A 15621-nucleotide genomic window follows, 5' to 3' on the forward strand; every position below is an offset into this window, starting at 1 on the left:
TTATTTCTCTTCTCTCAGGCCTACAACTATTTGGTAAACTGGTCTAATATCGTGTGTGTGTTGAATTCCTTTCTTTTTTTAGCTGATGAAGTTAAATTCTACCTTATCCTTTTGACTCCTTCTTCCTGTGTTTGATACCCAGTTTTACTGGATTTCTTATTACTTGATTATGTTCCCATGCAGCCACTTCTGCTATTTTCTTAAGCTTGCTAAAATTTACTCTGGAAAGTTGTGTTTTAGTTTTGCTGATTTCTTTACTTGTCTCATGGTTGTTAAGTATTTTATTGATGTTTGCAATTACAGTGGCATAATGCTAGAGCATCTGCTTAGGGTAATTTGTATTTGCTCTTTTCTTAAACTTTTTGTAATCTTGTGATTTTTATTTAATAATTAACATTTTCAAAAAGAATCCACTTTAGTCAGTATCAACATAAACCAAGCAAAGTTGTTAGTTGAAGAACAGTACAGTTATGTAAATGATTTACCTTTTTTACAGTGACTCTGCTAAAGGAGTAAAAAAATTACAAACTCAACTGAAACATAACTGGAAACATATGATAAAGAGAGGAAAGCAGACAGTATTGCCAGGGGGGATACCCCATGTTTCAACTATAGGGCTAATTTTCCCAATAGTAAGAAAATAATTTCACTTTCATTATTTTCTAATGATTCTCTTGTTAAACATGCAACTAGAAATTAAGAGAAAGAAACCTCTGTATAGTCTGTGAGGCCAGCTTCACCGAATTTCACAGCTGTAAAACTGACATCTTGATAGTTTTCCTGTTAAAAATGGTAGGCTAATTATTGTTTGTTTTGAGCAATCAAAGTTTGAAAGAACGCAATGCAATCTTGTCTCTTAGGCCAACAGCAATCTCATGGTTGATAATAAAGATGGCATTGAGTATGAATATATTTTAATAGCATTAAACCTCAATGTAAAGTTTTTATGGGCTGAGTAATTCAGAAAGTGTTCATAAGACTTTAGGTTAGTTTCATTCACTTTTTACACATTAATTATTAATACCTGTAATGAAAGAATAATACTATTAGGCTTTGGCAGAGTCCTTTTCACCACAGAGGACACCAAGCACTTTAGGAGCCAATTTCTGCTCTCGATGCACATATAGATCCCTGACATGAGCCAGCCAGAGCATGAATATTATATATGCCTGCATTTCAGACAAGGAGCTTTGGCACTACGTTAAAGGTATGTCCAGACTCCAAACACTGCTCACCACCTCTACCACAACCTCCCAATTTGAAGTCACTTTCACCTCTTCTGTGGATTGTTTTAATAATGTCTAAATTGGTCTATCTTTTTGTTGATCCTTTGTAATTTGTTCCTAAGTACCAGCTACAGTGAGCCAAATTATGTCAGATCATGTGTTCCTTCTTCTCCCAGTACTCCAGTGTCTTCCCAATTCATTCAAAGTAAAAGCCAAAGTCCTTACAGTGTTCTACAAGATGTTCGCCTCTTTTTATCACCTTCAACTTTCCCACTCATTTGCTTCAGCCATGCTAGGCTCCCTTCTTATCTTTGGACACACTTATTCTCCTGCCAGAGAGTCGTTCATTTACTCTTTCATCTGCTTAGAATGCCTTTTGTCCAGAGAGCTGCATAGTTCTCTCCTTCATTTCTTCCAGGAGCATATTAATTAGGGTAATGTTAGCTTCCACAGCAAAGAAGCCTTACATTTGCAGCACCTTAACCAAACAGAAATTTATCTCTTCTCATGTAACAGTATGATAATGGTGCTCCTGGATGGCAAGTGGCTTTCCTGTGTGTGGCAGCTGTTGGGCCCAGGCTCCTTCCATTTATGGCTCTGCAGTCTCTTTAGACAGGCCTCTGAGTCCTCTGCTTCTAGCTAATGGAAGGAGAAACACACTGTGGACACATGGTGTACATCACTTCTATTCACATTCTCTTGAGAAAACACTAGTCACATGGCCACACTGGATTCAAGGGGGCTATGGTCATAATCCCTGGCTCTGGAGCACATACATCCCAGCAAGAATCTAACTTAGGACAGGGAGTAAGATTTCATGGGACAGCTAGCCATTTCTGACACAGACTACCCTCTGGCCACCAAAGTTCCACCCAGGTGCCACATCCAGGATGAAGTCTATGTACTCTGAGTAATGGGTTCCTTTGTTTCAGAGACGTAGGAATTCAAACACAACCTATCTGCCCACTTCCCTCCAAAAATACTCATAAAAGTATGGACCAAAAACAGGATAACCACAGTAGAAACTCATATTTGGAAAAGTGTAGACTGGGAGGTCCATGCAGTGACTGGTCCACAGCAATGAGGGATCCAACAGGGCAGGCATTAGGAAAGCTGGTCTCTGGAGGTGGGGCAGATTCCTTCATTAGACCGTGGTCCTGCTCAGTGGTCAGGAGGTGCTTATTCACTGTTTCTGTGGTCCTTGGCTCTGCCCTCTGGGATGTACTTTGTCCATTAATCCTTCCTGGCAATATCTGATATCAGCAGTAAAGAATATGACTTCCTTGGAGGTTGCACAGCTTTCACAGCCTGCTTCCTGCTGGTGGGTATTTGAGGTCCCTGGGAAGATATTTTACAGTCACAGGCTTTTTAAGGCCTAGATCACTATTCTTTGGGAACATTATTCCTTTGATTTCTAGTTAGTTCCACATGCCAGTAACCATATCAAAAGTTCTTTCCTAGAAATGTTTTTTTAAGTTGACTCTATTTCTTTCCCTTCTTGCCCTTATACATCCCTCTCTTACTTTGATGGGGCTAACTTGAGGGTCCTTCAAGCAGTAGGGTTGGTGGGGAGAGACTAAGTTACCATGATCTGTGTTTCAGCCTTGCACATCTCTGCTCTTAACCAAAACAACTTAATGGGCGCATTTGCTCAGAGCATTTCAGGTCTGGTCTCCTACTGCTAGCTGCCTAGAAGCAGTCAGCTTCCAAACGTGCAAACCTTGATTTCTAGATTCTCTTTATCGTCTTTTATTTCTGCTTGCAAACCAGCTGGTTCTTTCCTGAACACATTTCTTTATCATCTTTGTTCAGTGCAGAGAGGAGCTTTCTGTATATTTTATGAACTGGATTGTGTCATCCAAAATTCATATGTGGAAACCCTAACCCTCAATGTGGCTATATTTGGAAATAGGCCCTCTAAGGAGGTAATTAAGGTTAAATAAGGTAATAATGGTGGGACCCGAATCCAGTAGGACTGGTGTCCTTCTAAAGAGAGGAAGAGATACCCACAGTACATAAGCACAGAGAACAGGCCATGTGAGGACAGAGCACGAAGCTCTCTGAAAGCCAAGGAGAGAGGTCTCACCAGAAACCAACCCTGTTGGCTCCTTGATCTTGGACTTCCAGCCTCTAGAACTGTGAGAAAATAAATCGCTGTTGTATAAGCCACCCAGTCTGTGGCATTTTGTTACGACAGCCCTAGTAAACTAACATAGCATCTATAGACGCTCTGGATCTTTTGAACTACTTGTTCTGATGCTACAGGATCACTAGGTTCTCATTCTGTCTTACAGGCATGCACAGCTTTACCATTACATATCACAGGTCTCTGATTTGCAGCTTCTAATGTCTCTTTTGTGCTACCTGTTACCTGATTGCTAAGACAATGCTGTACATTGCAGTTCTTTGTTTTCAATACAGCATTTCAAGGAATCAGTTTCCGTAACAAATGGACCTCCATTTTGGAAGATTGACACAAAATTTTTTATTTTTCTCTCTTATAATGATAACATATGGGTGTGCCTGTTTAATGGGTGGCTGCCTTCAGTATGGAGATTCAGGGACCCACCCTTTTTTATCTTGTGGCTCTACCATATTCTAGACCTGTGCTGTCCAGTGGTGCCTCATGTGGCTTCTGAATACTGGAAAGGTGGGTAATAGAACTTGAAACTGTGCTGTAAGTGTAAAATGTTTGCTGGATTTTGAAAAAAAAAAAAAGTATGAAGTATCTAATATTTTTTCTATTGAATACATGTTAAAATAATTTTTGGAAATATTGGGTTCAAAATTGCATTTATTAAAATGAAGGTCACTCATTATCTTTTACTTATGTTAATAATTCACATTTATATTAATAACTAGAGGCCCAGTGCATGAATTTGTGCACCAGTGGGGTCCCTTGGTCTGGCCTGCAGGATCAGGCTGAAACCGGCTCTCCGACATTCCCTGAGGGGTCTTGGATTGTGAGAGGGTGCAGGCCAGGTTGAGGGACCCCACTGGTGCACGATTGGGACCAGGGAGGGACATGGGAGGTTGCCCAGCCAGAGAGGGACCCTGGGAGGGCTCCAGAGCATGTCCGGCCTGTCTCACTCAGTCCCAATCGGCCTGACCCCAGCAGCAAGCTAACCTACCGGTCGGAGCATCTACACCCTGGTGGTCAGTGCACGTCATAGCAAGCTTTTGAGCAGCCTTAGCATATCATTAGCATATTACCCTTTGATTGGTTGAATGGATGACCGGACACTTAGCATATTAGGATTTTATTATATAGGATAATACTATACTTATATTAATAATATTATACTTAATTTTATTATAATCTTATGGCTACTAGAAACTTTATTTATTTATTTTTACATTTATTTATCTTTATTTGTTGAGGGTATTACAGATGACCCTCATTTCCCCCTATTGGTTTGCTTCGCCTGGTTCCCGCCCCACCCCAGGCCTTCACTGCACTATTGTCTGTCCATGGATTATTATGCATATATTGCATATAAGTTCTTTGGTTATTCTCTGCCTTGCCCCCAACCCCCCTTCCCTCTGAGATCCGTCAGTCTGTGTCATGCTTCCATGCCTCTGGGCCTGTTTATCGGTTTATTTTGTTCATTAAAATAACACACATGGCTTCCATTACACTTCTCTTGGACAGCACTGCTTCACTTGGCAGAAATGGAAAGACAGTGGAGAAGCCATATCAGAGTCATGAAACCGTGGCTCAGAGGTAAGATAATGCACATCTCCACTTCCACTGGTGACAAGTAGTTATGTGGCTATGTCTACACACAAGAGGAGCTGGGAGATGTAGTCCTGGCTCAGAGGTCACTTCTTAGCAACAATTCTGCTCTAAGAAGGGGACCCATGAATGTTTGTGGACAGCTAGCTCTCTGTGAGACCAGGTCTTTGCTCAAACATCACCTCCTTGGTGGAGTCTTCCCTGACCACTGCAACCACCCTGGCATTCCCTTTCCTCTCTGTTTTGTTTTTCTCCGGAACACTCCGGCCATTTGGCAGATAGTGTGTTTTGTTTATTTGTTCATTTGCTTTCTTTCTCACTGTATGTAAACTCCTTGAAGGATTTTTTTTTCACTGTAGTCCAATATGTATAACATAACAGTTATCATTTTAACCATCTTTACATGTACAGTTCATTGGCATTAAGTATACTCACACTTTTGTGCCACCAACACCACCATCCACCTCCTGAACTCTTTCATCTCCCCAAACGGAAAGTCTACACCCTTAAACAATAGCTCCTTGTTGTCCTCTCCCCGTCTCAGTGCCTGGCAACCATCATTCTGCTTTCTGCCTGTATGATTTTGACTTCACTAATTACCTCATATAAGTGGAATCATATTATCTTGTCTTTTTGTGACTGGCTTATTTTACTTGGCATAAAGTCCTCAAGGTTCATCCATGGTATAGCATGGGTCAGAATTTCTTTCCTTTTGAAGGCTGAATAACATTTTGCTTATATGTTCCTCTGTCTATGGACATTTCCTTTGCTTCTATAGTTTAGTTATTGTGAACAGTGCTGCTATGAACACAGGTATACAAATCTCTCTTTGAGACCCCGATTTCAATTCTTGTGAGTATGTACCCAAAAGTGGCATTGCTAGAGCATATGGTGATTATATTTTTAACTTTTTAAGCAATTAGTTCTCCATAGCAGCTACACCATTTTACATTTCTAGCAACGACGCGCAGGGTCCCAATTTCTCCACATTCTTGCCAATGTTTGTTACCTGTTTGTGTGTGTGTGTGTGTGTGTGTGTGTGTGTGTGTGTGTGTGTTTAAATAGTAGCCATTCTAGTGAGTGTGAGGTGGTGTCTCATTGTGGTTTTGATTTCCATTTCCCTGACGATTAGTGATGCTGAGGAACTTTTCATGTGTTTATTGGCTATCTGTATGTCTTCTTTGGAGAAATGTCTATTCAAGGCTGAAGGCACTCAGTTTTGTCTGTATATTCAGTGTGGTGTCCCCAGTGCCTGGAATTGTGCTGCCGTGTTCCCGCACGCTCAGGATTGTATGCTGAACAAATCAATGATTGAGTCTTATTGGCCTGATAACCCACAAATAAAGCATTGAGGAAGGAATTTAGGGTTCTTGAGATGACATAGATCAGAAACTCATTACTATAGTCGAGGTAAATAATTTATCATATTCTATCAGTATGTAGGTAAGAGCAAACCAGAGTTAGACATAATAGACAACACAGATTTTTAAGCTTGAGCTGAAATTTGCAACCCTGGTATTTTGTGTTTTTTTGTTGTTGTTCTGAACAGTATGAAATATTTTTTTGGAGAACTTTTATTTCTCATTTATGTATTTTTATTAGTATCTAACTTTTAAAAATTTGCATACTTTTACATTTAAAAAAATCAAAAATTTACTTTTTTATTCTCCTGTTTTTTAAGTTATACATTCTTTAGTCTCTTAGTGGTTGTATTTAATTTGTATCATATCAGCATCCAGCAATAATAATTATCATAGTGATAATGAATACTTTTGGGGGTTAAGAAGACAGAACCTAATTCTTTTTTGTTGTTGTTAATTCTCAACTGAAGTTATTTTTCCATTGATTTTTCAGAGAGAGTGGAAGGGAGGGAAGGAGAGAGAGACAGAGAGAGAGATTGGCTGCCTCCCACATGTGCCCCTGCAACCCTTTGATGCACAGGCCGATGCTCTAACCATTAAGTAACACTGACCGGGCCAGAACTTAATTCTTGACAATAAATGTAGTAGGTAAGCGAGGAGGGAGGATATCAGAGTTAAATTTCTAAGCTTTTTTTATTGTCTGGAACATTAAAGTATTGACTGTAGACTTAGTTGTTATGAATGCAAGGTATTATTTAAAAGATAATAAAGAGAAGACATAGAGTTTGTAATCTTCAGTCAGTAGAAGGAAAAAATCAGAGAACAAACCATAATTCTACTCTTAGTTATACACCCACAATAATTAAAAGCGGGGACTTGGACAGGTATTTGTACACCCTTGTCCACTGCAGCATTATTTAAAATAGCTGGGTAGTGGAAACAACCCTAATATCCATTAACAGATGAATGGATAAACAAAATACGGTGTATATGTACAATGGAATGTTATTCAGCTATAAGAAAAAATGAAGTTCTGATACATGCTACAACACAGGTGAACCTTGAGGATATTATGCTAGGTGAAAAGTCAGACACAAAAGGACAAAGATTGTCTGATTTCACTTATGTGAAATATCAAGATTAGACAAATTTGTAGAGACAGATAGTAGACTAAGGTTTTTACCAGGGGCTGGAGGGAGGGAGGACTGAGGGAGTTATTGCTTAATGGTTATAGAGTTTCTGTTTGAGGTGATGCAAAGTTTTGGAAATAGTGGTGATGGTTGCACAATATTGTGCCACTCGTTCATACACTTAAAAATGGTCAAAATGGCAGATAGTATGTTATACATATTTTACCTTAAAAATATAAAAAAGCAAACCGACAATTTGCCTGAAGAAAGAATAAAGAACAAAGGAAAAAAAAAGGAACAACAAAGAGAAAAAGTACAAGCAAGAAGATAGAAACAAGTCTAGGTAACAATATTTATAAATCAACTGAACTCAACAGCTAAAAGAGATTATTAGATATAAAAATGCAAAATCCACTTTGGCAGGGTGGCTCAGTTGGTTGGAGCGTCCTCCGGTACACCAAAAAGTTGTGGGTTCATTCCCAGTCAGAGCACATTCCTAGGTTGTGGGTTTGATCCTCAGTCGGGCGTGTATGGGAGGCAATACTGGGTCTCTCTCTCTCTCTCTCTCTCTCTCTCTCTCTCTCTCTCTCCCCCCCCCTCAAAAAATTAATAAACATATAAATGTATCCTCGGGTGAGGATTTTAAAAAATGAAAAATTCATTTGCATGTTTATAAGAGAAACATCTGAAACATAAGGACTAAGAAAGCTTAAAAATAAAGGAATGAAAAAAGATATCCCAGGAAAATGCTAGCCAAAAGAAAGTTGAGGTTTCAATATTAATATTAAAGTAGATTTTAAAAGACAAAAATATAATTAAAGATAAAGAGAGACACAATGTACTGATAAAAGGTTTATTTCAGCAGGAAGTTTTAATAATTCAAAAATTTCAGAACTCAATAAAAAAGATAAAATATACTATGAAATTTATAAACCCTCAAAATATATAGAGCAACATTAATATAATCATGAGAAGGGAACAAGTGCAATATTCAAATGGAAGACTTCAACAGGTCTCAATTATTGATAGTTGTGTAGATTAAAAGTTTAATGAATATAGCTCGGCCTATGTGGCTCAGTGATTGAGTGTTGACCTATGAACCAGGAGATCACCATTCGATTTCAGGTCAGGGCAAATGCCTGGGTTGCAGGTTTGACCCCCAGTGTGGGGTGTGCAGGAGGCAGCTGATCAATGATTCTCTCTCATCGTTGATGATTCTATCTCCCTTCATCTCTGAAATCAATTAAAAATATATTTTAAAAAATGTTTAATGAATATATGGAAGACTTGAATCACACATTCAGCAACTGAAAGTTAATAATATATATAGAATCACGTTTACAGAACCAATGATTAAAAATACATATTCTTCTCACAAACATAAAGAACATTAAGACACACAAACAAATCTGATTATGTACTAGACCATAAAACAAGCCTCAACAAATTTCAAAGAGTGGGTGTCATACAACTCATATTTTCTGTCAATAATGCAATCTAGTGTAAAATCAATAACAAAAATATTTTTTAAATGCAGAACTCCACACATTTGAACATTTAAAAAGACCTATTTCTAAGTAACTCTAAGTAAAAAAGGAATAATAATGAAAATAGACTTAGAACTCAATGATAATGAATACACTAAATATAAAAATTTTAGGGATGGGCAAGAAAGGTATTTAGAGGGAAACATAATAATAAATGCTTTTCAAAGAAAAAGAATGTAGGTTGAAAATCAAGAAGTTAGATATACATTTAGAAAAAAAGGAATAAACTCAAAGAAAGTAAAATAAGAACAAAAATGAATGTAAAAGAAAACAGATTCAAAGGAGAGGATAAAGTGTATATCCTAGAGAGATTCTTACACGTGCATCAGATAAAATAGACATAAATTATGATAATACATTAAAAAAATTTGAGATAAACAAAGTGGACATAAGTGAGTCACAAATAATTAAAATTTACACAAAAGAAATAAGATCTGAATAACATTATATCTTTTAAATAACTTGAATTTATAAGAAAAAAGCCTTCCCACAAAGAAAATTCTACTCTCAGAATTACTAGTGAATTTAAGCAAAAATTTAAGAAATAGTACTTGTCATACATAAGAGCTTCTAGAAAATACTAATATAAGAGAAAAGAATACTTTCTAAGCCATCTTATGAGGCCAGAATTTCCCTGGTAACAAATATATTAAAATATAATAAAATTAAAACCCAATATCTTTCAGGAACACAGACAGAAAAATTATTAACCAAATATTATCAAATCAAATCCAGCAATATTATGACCATATTAGACTAATTCCAGACATGCAAGAATGGCTTAGCATTCAACAATCAATGCAATTCATCATATTAAAGGAATAACAAAGGGGAAAAACATATTATAGGTATAGTAAAAGTACTTTAAAAAATTCAAGACTCAATAATGATTAAAAATAAAAAAACCTTGAGAAACTAGATATAGAAGAAAACTTCTTCAACCTGATAAAGGGAGTCTCAAGAACCTTCAAATAACATCATATTTAATAATGAAGAACTGGCTGTCTTCCCTCTAAGACTGGGAACAGGTAAGGATATATGCTTTCCCTACTCTTCTCAACATTTTCTGGCGATCTTAGCTGTTGCGGCAGGCAAGATAAAAAAATAACTGGAATATAGATTGTAGAGAAAAAAGTAAAACTTTCTAGTATTTGCAAAAGATGTAATAGTATATGTAAAAATTCCTAATAAATCTGCAAAAAAGCTACTAGGACTAATAAGTGAATTTATCCAGATAGCATGATACCAGTTCAATATGCAAAACTCTATTGTATTTTTAATACTAGCAATGAACATTTGGAAAATCAAATGAAAAGAAACAAATATTATTTAAAATACCTAACACTAAATTTAACAAAATATATTTAATATCTTCACTTAGAACATTACCATATATTGCTTAAGAAAATTAAAGAAGATCTAAACAAATGAGATTATATATTATGTTCATGAACTGCAGGAATCAGAACTATTAAAGTTTCAAAATTCTCCACATTATTCTATTGATTTAACATCTCAATAAAAAATCCTTTAGCCTTCTTTTTGGCAGATATTGGCACAATTATTATAAAGTTTATATGGAAATGCAGAAGATCTATCCAACACAATTTTTAAAAATAAGAATCAAGTTAGAACAATTACACTATATACTTTCAGGATGCCATGAGTTACAGGCCTTAAGATAATGAATATTAGCATAAAAGAAATCCTATATAATAAAAGGCTAATATGCAAACGACCTAACGGCGGAACAACCAGTCTCTATGACGCGCACTGACCACCAGGGGGCAGATGTTCAATGCAGGAGCTGCCCCCTGGTGGTCAGTGCACTCCCACAGGGGGAGCACCACTCAGCCAGAAGCCCTGAGCTGGGCTCACAGGTGGTGAGCATAGTGGTGGTGGTGGGAGCCTCTCCCGCCTCCTGCAGCGCTAAGGATGTCCGACTGACGGCTTAGGTGGGCCCTGCATTGAACATCTGCCCCCTGGTGGTCAGTGCGCGTCATAGAGACTGGTTGTTCCGCCGTTATTCAGTTATTGCAATAGCCTTTGTTGAAAATATTACCATTTGACCCACTAAATTTCAACACAGTCTTGTTCATGAAATTCATAGCAACTTTATTCATAAAAGCACCAAATTGGAAACAACTCAAAGGTCCATCAACAAGTGAGTGAAGGCCATACATTGGAATTTTGCCCAGTCATAGAGGAAGGAACACACAACATGGAAGAACCTCCAAAAAATTATTTATGTCAAAGGAGCCAATCAAGAAAGAGTACATACTCTGTGAATCCATTTATTTGGAATTCTAAAAAGTGAAAACTAGCCTACTGGGACAGAAAACAGAAAAATGTTTTCCTAGGGCCAGGAACGAAAGAGCCACAGTGAACGTTTGGGGTAAGGAAATGTTCTATATCTGGGTTGTGGTGGTGGTGGTTGTAAATTGTGGTAGCTATACTTTGTCAAAACTTTGTATGGTTATCTTAAAACAAGTGTAGTTTCTTGTATATAAATTATACTTCAATAAAGTTGCTTAAAAAGATGGATGGCAAAAAGATCAACGTCAGATCTCCTCAGCTTAGTTGAGCACTGCTGTTCTGCTCTATTCAATGGAGCCTGTATTCCTGGGACTATGACTGCTAATTTGGGTGCTGCAACCAGGGAGGCTTTGAATTGATTGGTAAAGCCATTCCCTTCCAGAAATTTATCTGATTGCTCTTTTTTATGGCTATCTGTTATTGTTTCAGTGAATGTAATAGTTCCTAAATTATCTGAAGATTTCCTCTGTGGTTGTAAGGATAAGTAAAAGGAGTAAAGCCCTAACTGGTCAGGGTTTTTTTGCTCTTTTCTCCATTCTCCTGCTATTCAAGATGTTGCCTTGAGATTAATGATAAAGAAGGATTCCATATAATCTTAGATAATATACTGATTTGGAATATAGTCATTGTTTCTAGGGTCAAATTATAAACCAGATTTCACGTTCTGGGAAGAATAGTGGATATTAGAAAACTAAAAAAAAAAAAAAAAAAAAGCAATATATTTATCACTGCATTATTAATGATTTTCTAGAATTAATCAAGTATTACATTTTTATTTGAGCTTTCCTTTATTCTTCACCATTGCTTTTATAATGCATTTACAATTAGTTATAATGCTCACAAATGATTTCTTTGTAAAAAAGGTTTTGCCGAAATTAATTATGAGAATATTTTCTTTCATTTGAGAGTGTTTCCATTATTGTTAAACAGGTGACATTTTTAGTTTTCACCTTTAATTTTAATTCTGCTGAGAATTACCAAGTGCCTGCTATTTGCTCTGCATTGATACTGGAGTTGGAAGTGCCAGGGTGATAACTGGACATGTTCTCACAGCAAGAGAGATATGCAGAGAAGTAATTTAAGGAAATGCAGTCCCACATCATGGAAGTACATTTAAAAGACGGTGAGAACCAGATGAAAGCACACTTGGTTCTGCCTTTGGAGAGAGCATTGGAAAGACAAAGTGGCTATCAAAGGTTGAGGTGTCTCGAGGTGAAAGAGAAGGGAAGGCAGTTTACATAGAGGGAATGTCCTAAGCAAAGAATCGGGCGACTTTTGCTCCCATGGGCTGGGAGTGTTGAATCAAGGAACAGGTTATTCCAGCAAACTTTCCATGATAATTTCAAGTTGTATTCTAGATTTTCACAAACAGTCATGAATCAATACCTCCAAAGTGGGCTGCACTAAAGAATGAGAGTGAGAGGATTATATATAGCTAGTGGAGAGGGCTGTCAGAGCCCCAGAGATGAGCCCATGTGCGTGTGTCGCTCCTGTAAATGTCAGTCATCATGTGTATCGTAGTGGGAAAACTGTCGATTGTTAGGTTTAGAACATTTAGACAGTAATTGAAAGCATTACTGAAATCACAGTAAAGGGAAGCATTTTAAAATGTGGGAAAACCAAAGAAATTGCACACAAAGTGACTGTAAATAGGATAGTCTAATCAAGAGTGACATTGGATTTACTTTTTTCCCATACCTGTAACTCTGTACTCCTTTTCTTTTTTCTCTTTTGATTGACTTTATTGGGGTGACAATGGATAACAAAATTATACAGGTTTCAGGTGCATAATTCTACAACACATCATCTGTACACTGTATTGTGCGTTCATCACCCCAAGCCAAATCTCCTTCATCACCATTTATCCTCCCTATATCCTCCTCCACCTTCCCCCATCCACCCCTAGTAATCACCACACCATGAGTTCTTTATCTCTCTTTTTTCTTTTTTTGCTCAATCCCTCTGTCCTCCCCACCCCCGCCCCCAATAGCTGCCAGCCTGCTCTCTATCTATGAGTCTGTCTCTATTTTGCTTGTTAGTTTGTTTTGTTCATTAGATTCTACATATGCATGAAATCATAAGGTACTTGTCTTTCTCTGACTGGTTTATTTCACTTAATAATCCTCTCCAGATCCATCCATGCTGTCGCAAAAGGTAAAACTTTCTTGCTTTTAACAGCTAAGTAGTATTCTATTGTGTATACCACAGCTTTTTTATTCACTTATCTGTGGATGGGCACTTGGGCTGCTTTCAAACCTTGGCTATTATAAATAACACAGTGATGAACATAGGGGTGCATATATTCCTTCAAATTAGTGTTTCAGGTTTCTTTGGATAAATTCCCAGAAGTGGAATTGCTGGGTCATAAGGCAGTTTCATTGTGAATTTTTTGAGGTAACTGCATACTGCCTTTCACAGTGGCTGCACCAATTTGCAATGCCTTTTCCCCACATCATCACCAAACAACAGAGCCATACTGGCCACAGTAATGCATGATTTTTTTAATGCATTGCTGGATCTGGCTTGCTAATATTTTGTTGAGAATTTTATCATCTATGTTCATCAGTGATATTGGCCTATAATTTTCTTTCTTTGTAGTGTCTTTATCTGGTTTTGGAATTAGGTAATGCTGATCTGGTAAAATGAACTTGGGAATTTTTCCTCTTCTTGAATTTTTTGGGATTGTTTGAGAAACATAGATGTTAATTCTTTGAATGTTGGTAAAATTCACCTGCGAAATCATCTGGTCCAGGACTTTTGTTTTTTGGGAGGTGTTTTTTCTTTTTCTTTTTTTAAAAATTATTACTGCTTCAGTTTCACTAGTTGTAAGCTGTCTATTCAGATTCTCTGATTCTTCTTGCTTTAGTTTTGGAAGTTTGTATGTTTTTAGGAATGAATCCATTTCTTTCAGATTGTCCAATTTGTTGGCATAAAGTTGTTAATAATATTTCCTTACAATTTGTTACTTCTCTGTTGTTAGTTGTTACTTCTCCCCTTTCATTTCTGATTTTATTTATTTGGGTCCTATCTCTTTTTTTCTTGATGAGTCTGGTTAAAGATTTGTCAATTCTAGTTTATCTTTTCAAAGAACCAACTCAAGGTTTCAATGATCTTTTGTATTTTTTTTAGACTGTATTTTGTTTATTTCTGCTCTAATTTTTACTATTTCCTTCCGTATACTCACTTTGGTCTTTGTTTGTTTTGTTTCAAGTTTCTTTAAGTATGAAGTTTATAGTTTATTTGAGCTTTTCCTTGTTTCTTGAGATATGCCTGTATTGCAATGAATTTTCCTCTTAGGACTGCTTTTGCTGTGTCCCATAGATTTTGGGTTGTTGTGTTCTCATTTTTATTTGTTGCAGGGTATCATTTGATATAGTCCTTGATATCATTGTTAATCCATTCATGTTTTTAGTAACATTTTATTTAGTCTCAATGTCTTTGTGTGCTTTTCTGTTTTTTTCTTGTGATTGATTTCTAGTTTCATATCATTATGGTCAGAGAATTGCTTGATATGATTTCAATCTTCTTACATTTATTCAAACTTGTTTTGTGTCCTAACAGGTTGTCTAGCCTAGAAAATGTTCCTTTGTACTTGAAAAGAATGTATGTTCTGCTGTTTTGGGGTAAAATACTCTGAAGATATCCATTAAATTCACTTGATCTAGTGTGTCATTTAAGGTCACCATTTCCTTGTGGAAGATCTATCCATTGATGCCAATGGGGTGTTAAAATACCCTACTATGACTGTATTACTGTCAGTCTGTCTCTTTATGTCCATCAAGATTTGCTTTACATATTTAGGTGCTCCTATGTTGGGTGAATAAATGTTTACAAGAGTTGTATCCTTTTGTTGGGTTGCTCCCTTTATCATTATGTAATGTGCTTTTTTTGGTTTCTTACTATATAGCCTTTGTTTTAAAGTCTATTTTGTCAGATATAAGTTTTTCTACCCCAGATTTTTTTTTCTGTTTAAATTTTTATTAATAATTTAGTTACCTTTATATCATAATGTATATGTTTTTAATTTTGTTTTGGACAGATATAGTCTTTTTTGTATTTTTAATTTTTTTCTTTATTGATTAAGGTATTACATCTGTGTCCTTAATCCCCCATTGCCCCCCATCCCCCCTGCTTGTGCCCTCAACCCCCCTAGTGTCTGTGTCCTTTGGTTATACTTTTTGCATGCATACAAGTCCTTTGGTTGATCTCTCCCCTTTCCCCCCACCCTTCCCAGCCCTCCCTCTGGCTACCCCAGCTTTTGAAAAATTTCCATTTACATGGAATATCTTTTCCCATACCTTTACT

This window comes from Cnephaeus nilssonii, assembly GCF_951640355.1.
Source record: "Cnephaeus nilssonii genome assembly, chromosome: 6".
Classification (NCBI taxonomy): domain Eukaryota; kingdom Metazoa; phylum Chordata; class Mammalia; order Chiroptera; family Vespertilionidae; genus Cnephaeus; species Cnephaeus nilssonii.